Below are 13414 nucleotides of genomic sequence, written 5' to 3' on the forward strand. Positions count from 1 at the left end.
TATTGGCCATCTGTATGTCTTCTTTGGAGAAATGCGTCTTTAGGCCTTCTGCCCATTTTTCAATTGGGAGTTTTGTTTTTTTTGTTCTTGAGTTGTATGTGCTGTTTGTATATTTTGGAAATTAAGTCCTTGTGGGTCACATCACTTGCAAATATTTTCTCCCAGCCCTTATAACTTCAGCTTTAGACCCTTGATACTGTCATGGGATGCTGAGCGCATTTGTCCAGCTCCTCCTGCAACAGAGATCCCAAATGTGCAATGGTGTAAACAAGTTAGAGAATTATTTCTTGCTCACATATCAAATGGGGAATAAACAGTCAGGGGCAGATTTGATGGCTTTACAGTGTTGGGGGGCCTAAGCTCTTTCTGACTTCTAATTCCATGAGCCCTAGAGAGCTGGCCTCATCTTCATGGATCAAGATTTATCGCTACCACATTCCAGCCAGTGGGAAGGGAGAAATGCACTTTTTTCCTTCTTTAAATGCAGGAGCCAGAGTTTGCACACATCGCTTCACTCACGTCTCATTAGCCAGAACTTAGTTACGTGGTCACATCAAGCTATACAGGAGGCTGGGAGATGGAGTCTCTACTCTGGGTAGTGATGTGTCCAGCTAAAAGTTGGGGATCCTATTACTAAGGATGATGGGAAGAATAGATATTAGGGACAGTGACACCACCATTTTCCTGTCAGTCATTTTAGACCCTTCTCCACCATCCAGTTTGTCATCACATCCTGGCCCATGCCCACTCCTGATGCCTTCCCCATAGGGCCCTATTCTTTATCCCTACTGACACCAGGACGAATGGCCCTTACAGCTTTATACCTCATGTATTATGAGAACTTTTAGCAGATCTTTTTGCCTCCAGTCTCTTTCCACCCTCCCCCTGTGATCATTTTAAAGTGCAAATCTGATCATATGGCTCCACAGTTTAGAAATTCTTCAGTGGCTCCCCACTGCCCAGAGCAGTGAGATTTTAACTGCAGATTTCTGAATCCCTGAGATTACATGCATATTTGGCACATATGTGCATTCTTCCAAAGAGAGCTTCAGATTTTCCAAGGACTCTGTGATTTCCCCTCAAGTTACAGGCTCAAGTTCAAATCCCTAATATCAACATACAAGTCAACAAGTGAGATGTGTCTACTGACCTTCTTCTCAAATATCCTCTCCAGTCATTCCTCTTTGCAACCTAAACCCAAGTCATCGTGAAATGACTCTGAAAGAGCTGGCCGTGCTCTTTCACACTCCACATCTTTACACCTGCTGGTCTATCTAGAATGCCTGGGAAAACTCCTATGCATCCCGCTGGTTTAGCTTAAAAGCCACCACCTCTGGAGGCTTCCCTGACTCCCTCTGGCCGAGTCAGTCTCTGCAGCACGACTAAGACTTCCATTATTCATCCTATCGCATAGCTGCTGTCAGCCAATGTCTGTCTCCTCCACCAAACCATGAACTCTGGAGCCTAGGACCCAGAATAGATAGTCCACAGATGTTTGTTGAATAAATGTCACTCATGCCCCCCAAAACTCTAGTGTTCTTTCTGAAATGTAAATCTGAGCATCGCTTACTATGTTCCTATTTCCTTCAAGTCTTGTTACAGTGGCTTTCTCTCTGGTCTCATCTTGCCATCCTTCAGTTTTTCTACTCCAGGAAGACTGAAGTTCTTCTAATGTCCCAAGTCAGTGTTCTCCCTTGTCTTGAGGCTTTATGCATGCTTCCTCAGCTCCTCTTTGCCTGGCTAATGCCTAGTCATCCTTCAGATAGCTTAAACATTCCTTGGGAAGCCTTCCTTGACCCCCTCCCTACCCTCGGACTAGGCTGAGGGTCCCACCTATGTGTTCCCATCACACCTTGTACTTTCCCAGTTGCAACATGCATCATTCTGGGCCAAAAGGAATTGTTTGTCTTTCTTCCCGGCTAAACTGTGTGTTCTGTGCCTAACTTGACTACCAGCATGTCCCCATCCCCAAACACAGTACTTGGAAGGGAGTAAGTCCCTGACAAATCTGTGTTAAATGAAAGTTAGTTGAATGAATTTTTCAATCACAACTCAATAACTTTTCATTGCCTTTAGAACAAAGACTCATCACAGCTTTAGGGCCCTTTATGATCTGGTCCCCATATATTTTCAGTCTCATCTCTTCCAAACCCACTCTTTTATCTCAGCATCTCTCTCAAACTCTACATGCCAGTTCTATCTAATTGAATGAAGGTCCCCAAATGCCGGATCTCAAGTCTTCCAGCCTTTGCAACACTGGTCTCTCTGCCTGACACACTCTGTTTTCTCCTCACCTCTCAGTCTTCTTCCTTTTCTGGCTAACATCCACTAATCTTTACATTTTCTTTTTTTTGTTTATAAATTTATTTATTTTATTTATTTATTTTTGCCTGCGTTGGGTCTTCGTTGCTGCATGCGGGCTTTCTCTAGTTGCGGCGAGCGGGGGTCACTCCTCCTTGCGGTGCACGTGCTTCTCATTGCAGTGGCTTCTCTTGTTGTGGAGCATGGGCTCTAGGTGCCTAGGCTTCAGTAGTTGTGGCTTGTGGGCTGTAGACCACAGGCTCATTAGTTGTGGTGCATGGGCTTAGTTGTTCCGCGGCATGTGGTATCTTCCTGGACGAGGTATCGAACCATGTCCCTTGTACTGGCAGGCAGATTCTTAACCACTGGGCCACCAGGGAAGTCCCTTTACATTTTCAATTAGACCCCTCTTTCTCTAGTAGCCTCCCTTGACTTCCTAAGACCAGCTCTGGTGCACTTTGTTGGTATGCCTGTAGTGTTCTAGGCTTCCTTCTCACCATTCTGTTTCCCCAAGTAGATGAAGTGGCTGTCTGAACTGTGTCACTGTGATGTTTCTAATTCAAGCCCAGCACCTGCACACAGTGGGGACTCCAGAAATATCTGTGGAATGAACTGTGTTATCTGGTCTTATTCTTTACTGTTAGCAAGTGTGTCTTGTCTTCCTAAAGCCAATTGCAAGCTCCCATGCAGGCAGTGAAGGAAGCTAAAATACCTGTGGGTCTCTCCCCAGGCCTGAGCTTAATTCCTGTCTCCAGTGAGCCTGATTTATGTTCCTTGGCAGCCGTGCTGTCAGACACTTGATAAATGTATTAATCAGTGGAACCTTGGCTTAAAGTCCTGGAAAGCCTGGGATTGGGATCATGGTAACCTTAGACACTGGTTTTCTAGAGGGGACCACAGCTGCTTTCCAAAAGCCAGTGCTGGGAACAGTGTCAGGCACTGGGCCGGTTTCAGCAGATATTTGTGGAATGAATTCTAGAGCAGTGACAATGACAGGGAGGCAGGCTGTGCTTGTTCATCTCACCATGCTCTGGGCTCAGACATTCCAATGGAATGGAATGGTTAAGTGATGAGATCATGTATTCATGTTCCAAGCTCAACATGAAAAGAAACTTATTTAAAATCTCAGAAAGGGTGGAGAAGTCTTTCTGATAATGACTCAATGGCTTTAAACTCTACGAAAACCAGTTTGCCTTCTCTGGTCAATAAGCAGTTTTTTTATAGCTGGATTCGAATGAGATAATTATAAGAAATATGACCAAATAAAAGTTGCCACCCCAATATGAGATGCAGAGATAGACCCTAAATTGGCAACACAGGACACGGACCCCCTTACTGCTCTCTGCAGAAACACAATAGAAAATAAGACCCATATTGCAAATTCCCAAGAGCTGAGAGCAGAGAAATGCAAGGAAACACTGAGACAGAATATCGAGAGGCAGCATTTTAATATATAAACGGTCAGGATAGGCCAGAGTCTTGCTACTGCACGTGTGGTGTGGCCCTGCAGCGTCAACATCCCCTGGGAACTGGTTAGAAATGTAGACTCTCCAGCCCCCTGTCCTCGCAGACTGACTGCGTTCTAACAAGCTCTCCAGGTGATCTATATGCACATCAAAGTTTGAGAAGCACCCGGCTAGAACATTTATTAATGTGGAGTTCTGCTCTTTAAATGTGCTTTGAGATCAAAATAGACCCACTGAAAGCATTTTAGATCATTTTTTGCTCCATTCTCTCTGAGCAACACCGTCCCACATCGATATCCAGCTCTAGGACTCTGAGCCTCTCTTATAAATTACAACGTTGTGCTGAAGTTTGCTGTGCCATTTCGGTAGACAGTCTTTATGGATTACAAATTGGATTCCAAAACTTCCATCAACTGTTCCTTGCTCAACACCCCCAGGAGGTAGTTTGTATGATGATTTCCTTTTCTGAAGATGATGAAACTGGGGCCCGGAGAGGTTCCATGACTCACCCACGGGGCAACAAGCAAATTGGTATCTGAGACAATTGAGAACTCAAGCTTTAGAGCTGTCAATGTGAGGCTCACCCAACTTTGATGTCTTTCCTTTTTATATAAGAGGGATTTTTTTTTTTTTTTTGCATAATAGGTTTTAAAGAAAGAACAAATTTATAGGTAAAGCCATGCACATATGGGCACCTGGGATTGTAGAAGTTAGGGAACAAACTTTCCAGTAGACAGATCTGTCAGTGCAGAATGGGCCCTGCCCGTTCTAGCTTCCACATTCCTCCTGCAGCCCAGGAATGCTCCGTCTCCAGAGCCAACAGCCTGGTCCAGGCCACCATCATTTCGTGCCTGGAACTACTTCTAACTGCTCTTCCAGTTTTCAGTCTCGCAACCTTCAATTCATACTCCATAAAGTTGAATAACCTTTTTGAAATGTTAATAGCACCTTATAACCTCCTCCCCGCCCCTGCTTCAAACTCTTGGTTCACTTTAGGATAAATTCAGTTTCTTTTAACATGGCCTAGAATGATCTGTTCTCACTAGTATTTCCCTTGCTGTTGCAACACTGTTTCAGTTCCTCTTGCCCCAAGCTCCTGACCCCAGGACCTGAACTCAAATTCTTCCCACTTTTGTGTCTAACTCCTCCTCTTCCTTCAGCCCCAGACTTCGTGTTTCCTCAGAGAGGTCATTCATGACACCGCCATAACTGAGTACCCCCTCCTCATCCTGGTGTTAGTATTTTTATATTATTACTTGGATCTTTGTCTTCATGGCACGTAGGCAATTGTGTATTCATTTGTGTTTTTGTTTGTTTACTCTATGGCTGCCTCTCTAGATTGCAAGTGTAGAACAAAGAATGTTGCCCACTCTCCAGTTCTACAAGGATCATCAAATCATTAGCCACTGCAGTCACTGGCCAACAGTGCACCCTGAGAGGAATTCAGGACGAAGAACAGGATGTGGCACTGTGTGCTTTGGAAATAAACCCTTAGAAAATTAGATATATATATTTTAATATTTTTATAAAATTTTTATGAACGCTTGCATCTTCCCAAACATACAAAAGCACTAAAATCATTAACTAAGATACTGTCCCTCATGACTGGCAGTAACCTTTTGCTGAGACATATGGTTGACTGCACATGTTCCCCAGCCAAAATCATATTTATACTGGCCTCTTCCCCTTCCTCTTTGGAGCAGTTCCTCAGAGCTTTTTGAGGAACTCTTCTCAGACTATAGTCTTCAGTAAGGTCCCAGAATAAAACTGAACCTCGCAACTCTTATGTTGTGTGTTTTTCTTTATATTGGCACAAGCTTCAAGAAGACAGGGACCATGACTATCTTTTTCAGCATTGTATGTCCATCCAGCTCTTTGCACATTGCTTGCCATGTAGTAGTTGCTCAGTTAACATTAGTTGAAAGTATTAATTTTTTAAATTGTTCTTGATCCTCCAGAGTTATAATCCTTCCCTCCTTGCTATTACAGAGAGACATTATTGTTTAGCGGTTACGTGCATGGACTTTGGAGCAGGATCACCTAGATTCAAATCCTGGCTCTTCGAACTTTGGGCAAGTTACTCTGTCTTAGTATCCCCATCTGTGAAGTAGGGAAGATGATGATAAGAATAATACCTACTTTATAGGCTAACATAACATAGGATGATTAAATGAATTGACATAGATATAAAAACAGCAGTGCTTGGCACATAGTAAAATTAACTATTATTACTATAACTGTATCTTGTGCATTGCTTTATTAGTGCATGCATCACTCCTTTTTGTAATTATTTTCATACCTATGTCACTCTCTAGGTCATGAATTAGATCGTTGCTTACTTCACACTCATGAGGTCTAACACAGTGCCTGGTCAAGTCAGCACTCAATAACATTGAACTTAACTTGGTATGTTACATAACATTCAATTATGAAAAATGTATATTATTTCTTTTTCTCACCACACTCTCCTATTATTGTATCTCTTCATTAAAATTAGGCTAATAATGAATAACAAATCATTGAAATTGAAGATTTTCTTTAGCTTGGGGAAAAGGAAAATGGAAAACAAAGAACAGAAGTATAACGTATACCTGGAGAGGAAATATCTCTTGGGTTGCAAAATCCAGAAACCATTTGGAAGGATAGGCTTTATGATTCTACTTAGAGGCCATCATGTTTGTAGAGGAATTGACTCCTTTCACCTCTGCAATCCATGCTTTGGACATTCTACCTAACATATTAAGTCAGGAAACGACGAGCCGGCAATATTATCAAGAATCAATCTGTACCACAGTCATTCCTAGTACACCCAAAAGAAATAATCAAAGTTGTACACAAAGATTAATGTAAATGGATGGTCATACCGATACCATACTATGATTTATCATAGTGAAAACAGCCTAAAGGTCTTCCATAACCCATGTGGGAACAGTTAAACATGACATGGCACAGAGCCACCTAGTTGAAAATGATGCAGCTAGTTCAAACCATATTTTCGAAGAAAATATATTGGAGACACAAAATTGAAAGGCACAAAAATTAGATTACAAAATGGTGCTTTACATGGGATTATATGTGATTTTAATTTTCATCTCTAATATTTCTGTACTTTCCAAACTTTTACACTTTAACGGAAATGTGGTTTCCTTTCTCTCTTTTTTTTTTTTTTTTTGGCCATGCTTTGTAGCTTGCGGGATCTTAGTTCCCCGACCAGGGACCAGTCCCAGGCCCACAGCAGTGAAAGCGCTGAGTCCTAGCCACTGCATTTCCCAGGCATTCCCAAAAAGTGGTTTCTTTTTAAATCATAAAATAATTTTTAAAAACCCATTATCCATTTTATATTTTGGCATTCATCCCATTATTTTTACTGTTTCTCAAGAGTGTGGGCCATGAACAGTTTACATCAGGATCCTGGTGCAGGCAGGTGCACACTTAGGTATCAGAATCTGCGTTCGCACCTAACTGCTCAGGTGAGTCTTCATTGAATACATGCTGAAGTTGGCAAAACTTCAGATTTAGTAACTAGGGAAGAGGAGAAAAACCTGTGTTTAATATTAAAGAATTATAAATGGAGTATAACCTTTAAAATTGTGAATCACTATACTGTAAACCTGTAACTTACAGAATATTGTACGTCAACTGTACTTCAATAAAAATGTTTTTACAAGGACAATGTCTCAAGAAACCTACGTGGCCAGAAGATGGCGCAGGTTTTCCATTTACCTGATCTATGTCATCAGAATGAAATCTTGTTCAAAAGAAATTGCTTGGGGCTTCCCTGGTGGCGCAGTGGTTGAGAATCTGCCTGCTAATGCAGGAGACACGGGTTCGAGCCCTGGTCTGGGAAGATCCCACATGCCACGGAGCAGCTGGGCCCGTGAGCCACAATTGCTGAGCCTGCGCGTCTGGAGCCTGTGCCCCGCAACGGGAGGGGCCGCGATAGTGAAAGGCCCGCGCACCGCGATGAAGAGTGGCCCCCACTTGCCGCAACTAGAGAAAGCCCTCGCACGAACCGAAGACCCAGCACAGCCAAAAATAAATAAATAAATTAATTAAATAAATAAATTAAAAAAAAAGAATAAACCCATGTGTTCATAAGGAAAAATTTAAAAAAAAAAAAAAAAAAAAAAAAAAAAGAAATTGCTTGATCTCATTAAGTAAATCCAGGAGAGCGTCCTCACCCTGAAGTGAGAAACTAGAATCTTTACTATTGGATGGGATTAGGCATCCTTTCTTCATAGAATCCACTCTCCTCTAGAGAAGGATGAGTAGGTTAGGATATGTCCTCTGGGCTAGAACAGTACTACACCCCAAAGGAAAGCACTACCCAACCCCTTGTTTTGTCTTGGCTGCAAAGTCAGGGTGGGTTAAGTTAGGGTGGGTCTCTGTGGAATTTAGGGACAACAGGAGTGAAAAGCAAAGGGAGAGGGTCTCTAACTCCAGGGCAGGTAGAGATGGATGCAACAGACTCCCCAGCCTCTTGTCTTCTTTTGCCTCCACTTTGAGTCCTGGCATCAGCGGGAGAACCCACCACCTTGGCACCTCCACTGAAGTAGTGATGGGAGCACCAACTACAGGTGCAAAACGCGTTGTCTTTCAAGACCCAGCTCCCTATGACAGCTTCCAAGGAACCTTGCCCAGCCCTTCCCTGCAAGTGTGGCTGACAGCCTTCTCTGTCATTCCTAGAACCCATGCTTGCCTTTACCTTTTCAATAGCACGTTGTGTTAAAATTAATCTGTTTACAAGATCTGTCTTTCCCAGGAGATGCTAGACTACGAGCTACTAGCCATAGGCTATCAACTACTGCTTTCCTCCATATCAGCCATAGACTGGGGGGAAAATATCATTCACAATGGTGGTGAAAATAATTATTACCCAGTAATAATATTAACCAAAGGAAGAAAAAAAAATGGAAAAAGAAAATGTGTAAGACCTATTTGAGAAAAAAAAAAAAAACTGCCAAAAGTTTAAACAAATGATAATAACAATATTAAGAGCAAACGTTTATAGGAGTCTTACCATAGCACTATTCTAAGCATTTTTGCATATTTTACTTCATTTAATCAACAATCTATGAGGTAGGTAGCACAGTATTTCTCGTTTTGCAGGAAATGGAGGTACAAAGAGGTTAAGAAACTTGCCTGATGAGATTTCATCTTCACGGCTGGAAAGCGTGAATAATATAGGACTCTTTCCCAATTGTTTTCATTTTAACTCAAATCTCATCAAAATCCCTAAAGAATGAAAGTTCACTGCTGTAAGAGGTTCATATTTTATGTAAGTACATAAATCCTAGAAAAAATCTGAAAGATTGTGCATCAAATGTTGGAGGTCTCTTTGGTTCTTTACACTTCCACGTATTTAACAAACTTGTTGCAATATGCATGTATTACTGAATTCTAAGCATCATGAAAGGCACTTCAACTGAATTATCTCAAGTTCTCCCAACACCATGAGGTAGATACTATTTTGCCCACTTTATAAATTTTAGAAATGCAAGCACAGAGGAGTTTGCTAACTTACTCTAGGTCACACAGCTGGTGAAGTGGAGGTCTCAGCACAACAGCCTGAATCTGGAGGGATGAGTGCCTTAATAGTAGAAGTCCCAGGACTCTGGGACTCAGAAGAGTTCCTTGTTCAGGCTAGAGCATCAAGCAAGGCTTCCTCTTAGAGAAGCAGAGAGTCATCAAAGCAGAACTTAGAAAAAACAGTGCTCGGCACACAGTATGTACACACTAAATGTTTGACAAATGAGTTGATTAACCTAGCAAAGTGAGTAGAATTAGGGTGAGGAAGGGCATCCCAGGAAGAATAAGTCTTAGCTCTGGCTCCAAGCTGGGTTTCTTCAACATTCTGGTGCTGCAAGTCCAGAAATGACTCTCCTTTTCGGGTCTAGGGTGTCCTGGCAGGTGGCAGGGGTGTCAACTTGATAATCAAGCTGGAACCAGACAAAATCTTCATTTCTGACAGTTCAGACAAGGCTGAAGAGCTGGTCACACTCAAAGATGAACCGGTGCCAGACAAGAAGCCCAGTGCCAGGCTCAGCCTGTTTACTCAGACCCCCTGGGAAGCTCATCCTCTACTTCCAAAGTGATTCCCTAGGATCATTCTGGACCAGGTAGGGGACTAAGGGGCAGTGGTTTTCCAGGACTTTTTGCTCATATTCCTCACAAAACACATTTTTAGGTTGACACCTACAATTTTTCAATCATAAATTTAAATATCGATAGTTTCAAAGGTTATATTTTCTAGTGTTTTTGTATTCTGAACATACCTTAAGTGTATTTTTTGGCAAAAACAGATTTAATTCTTCCAGTTTATGGGAAGTGTTCTCCTTATAACCTAACTGGCAAAGCCAGTCCCATGAGACAAATCATACTTTCTATCAGGAAACGTTGGAGTTCACATTTCAGTTCAAATAATGGTGTTAACGTACATCCTGGGGACATGTATCTCACTTCTGATTCTCAGTCCAGTAGAGACAGGGTGTGTCGGAGGGAGGGAGGGAGGGAGGGAAGGATGGGTGGATAGATGAAAGGAATGGATGGATGAGTGGATGGACGGATGGATGGATCAATGGTTGGATGGAGAGGCTTGTTGCCTGGATGAGATGAAGTACCTCCTCTTTCAATATCTCTCATGGAAGCCTCCAGGTTGGGCTTCTTAGGGATTCCTACTTAGAAGCCGGCACCCTCAACCAGATTTTTATGCCAGGCAGAAATGCCGCCATGATGAATCTAGTAATCATTTTGCAAAGAGAGAAAAGAAAGATTGAGAAAGAGAGAGGGGAAGGTCATACCTCAGTCACCTTCTCAAGGAGATCAGCTTTAGATACATATGGAAGCTGAGACCCTGGAAACCAAGTCTCTTAAAACTATGCGGGACCCACAGCGTGTGGGTGGGGGTCTGTGGTCCCATGGTCTTTCCCTTGGGATTTTCCTCTCTCACCCTCTTGCACAGACACAACACTGAGAATGTGCAAAGCCACGGGGAAAATGGTAGAAACTTCACCATGGCTGTTGCTGGGAAGAGCAATTCATAAATGCTCTGTTCTTTTTTTAACCCTCCAATTTGGCATCATACTATATCTCATGTAGGCTTTTATTCCTGAATGCCAGCTAAACTTCTTAGGCTTAACCTTTCGGCCTCAAAAATACTGGGCAGATGCATTACCTGTCTACCTCTTTATAGCTATAATAATTGGCTGTGTGCTCTTTTTTAAATTAACATGATGAGTACCTCGCCACTCAACTCCATTCATACAATCACAGAAGAAATACCAAGAAGAAGCCATCTCAGCATTAAGATCTAATTCCTGTCAATGGAGTGAACCATATGTTCTTTCCTACAGCTGAGGAAATTTACAACAAAAACTGAATGTAGATATATGAACACTAAGCAGTTATAAGTTTTGGGCCTTATAATTTTGACCATGGTGAATTTGACTGTCTCTCTTATTGAGATGTAAAACAAAATGTAAATTGAACTTCTTAGATTAAGTACCATTAATATTATAAATGTTCTCAAATATTAGTTATAAATGATGTTATAATATGATTTCTTTTGTGTTAGGATCCGTACTCATCTTGTGTGACACTTGAAGGATTTAAGCTAAGACACGTAAAATTGTTCAAAATGGAGTCCCAGTGGTCCCAGTGTGCACTTCCATATTTGTTGTCTTGAAAAGTCTGCTGGAGGACTGAGGATGTCTTAGAGGGATAAACGAAGAGAAGTTTGATGGGTGACGTAAGTCACTGGAACAGAAGAAGCAACTGATGAGTCAAGGCCCCCTCCCCTGGGGTAAATGTTATTCCTTAAAATGAGACGCTTCACTGAGGACCTGACTCTACCTGCTGAGAGCTGTTGCAGAGGGACGCTGCCAGAGGTTCTTCTCTCAGCAGAGGGCCACTTCCCACTCCCACTTGTCAGGAGACCCATTGTGGACTGGAGACCACTGCTCCTGCGGAGATGTCTCCTGCCCAGGCTTTTCATTGGAGAGGCCCTTACCCCCTTTTCTATTTTCCCTACTTTGACTAACGTGTCTTGCGTGCTGTGTGCAATAAATCGAGTGACTGGTGAATTGAATTTTGGCCATGTTTCATCTATCTCCAAGCCATGATGCGTGCCTGCCCTTACTGCTGGGCCCTGTGACAAACATTGGGATCTGTTACCGATCAAACTTGGGTCAACTCGCCTGAATGCAGTAAAGCCAATCCACTGACACTGGGTTGTGGTGAAGGAAAGTGCAGGGTGCCAAGCAAGGAGTCCAGGGCAGCTAGTGCTCAAAACACCCGAACTCCCAATGGCTTTCAGGAAAGCTTTTTTTTTTTAGGAAAGCATTTTTAAATGCAGGTGAGGGAGTGGAGTCACAGGGTATATGATCAGCTTGTGCACAATTCTCTGATTGGTTGGTGGTGAGGTACAGGACAGTGTCACTTTATCAATCCTCAGGTACCAGGGGGCTATGTGTTCATGGTCATCAGGACTTTAACTTCTTCCATTTGGTGGGGGTTTAGCATCTGTAAAACAGCTCGGGAAAAGCGCATCAAATACTGTTATCTAGGTACTTCAGAGAGGAACTAAAGCAGAGGACATGTTGGGAGGGTTCTGTTCTGGAAGGCTGCACAGAGTCTAGCATGGTTACAGAGCCATGGAGAGAGAAAGAAGTGGACAAACACAAGGGCTTGGGAATGATTAAATGTGGGGATTGAAGGAAGGAGAGAAATCAAGGTTGATGCCTGGGGTTATGTCTGAATAACAGGGCAATAAGTGGTGCCTTTATTGCCTCGAGAGCCTGGAGTCGTGGTGGTGGGGTGGGCGTCAGACACGCTCAGCCAGAGGCGCCCAAGAATCGGAGCTGGAGGTGGAGCTCAGGAGGTTACTGGATTGGAAGTCAGCAGTGGCTTCAGGCCTGCATGAGATGTTTGCAGAGGCAGCGAAGGGGTGCAGATTGAAAAGGGATTGGGCCTAGGAATTTGCAAACTCTGCAAGGGGAGGGAGGAGCCAGCAAAAGATTGGGTCAGTCCTCCAGCCTCCTTCCTCACTTTGCTCAGGGCTGCATCTCAGGCTGGAGCCCCTCTCCAGGTAAGGCTGGCAGAAGCATGGGGCACGGGGTGGGTGCTGTCCTGGGGCCCCCTAGCTTTACAACCTGCTCTGTCCCTCACTGGCCTGTGAGAAAGGCACCTTCCTAGGCATCCCTTACCCTGAAACTGGGGACATTAAAATAGTAGTGCCATGAGAAGAAAATCAAGGCCAGGAGGAAATGAGGAAAGACTTAGGTACTAACTTTAAAAACAGAGTCAGGAGGTGAAATTGACAGTGTCTTTTGGAAGCAATGGTATAAGTGAGAGCTTTAGAGCTTAGGGGGCCTCCTCCTCCATTCCCTAGATGTGAGGTCTTGAACTTTATCTGCAACCTATTTCATCAGAGTATTTCTGCATTTCCTTCACTGTTAGAACAATTGATTGAATTCTTTTTTCAAACAACAAAAGGAATAACATGTTTACTGTTATAATCATATAAATGTAAGCAAACACATAACTAGAAAACTATCTTTTGTGTGTATGGTGTGTGAGTACAAAATGGGGTACTTTTCTACATACCAAACCTTAAATTTTGAATTCTGTATCATGGGCTTTGCTTGAAT

General features: G+C 42.9%; 1 pseudogene; it reads left to right on the top strand.

The window, feature by feature from the left end:
- The first annotated feature begins 1244 nt into the window (after positions 1 to 1244).
- LOC103010975 (phosphatidylinositol N-acetylglucosaminyltransferase subunit P-like) lies at positions 1245 to 11145 on the top strand (annotated as a pseudogene).
- The last annotated feature ends 2269 nt before the right edge of the window (positions 11146 to 13414 follow it).

This window comes from Balaenoptera acutorostrata, chromosome 1 (assembly GCF_949987535.1).
Source record: "Balaenoptera acutorostrata chromosome 1, mBalAcu1.1, whole genome shotgun sequence".
Taxonomy (NCBI): domain Eukaryota; kingdom Metazoa; phylum Chordata; class Mammalia; order Artiodactyla; family Balaenopteridae; genus Balaenoptera; species Balaenoptera acutorostrata.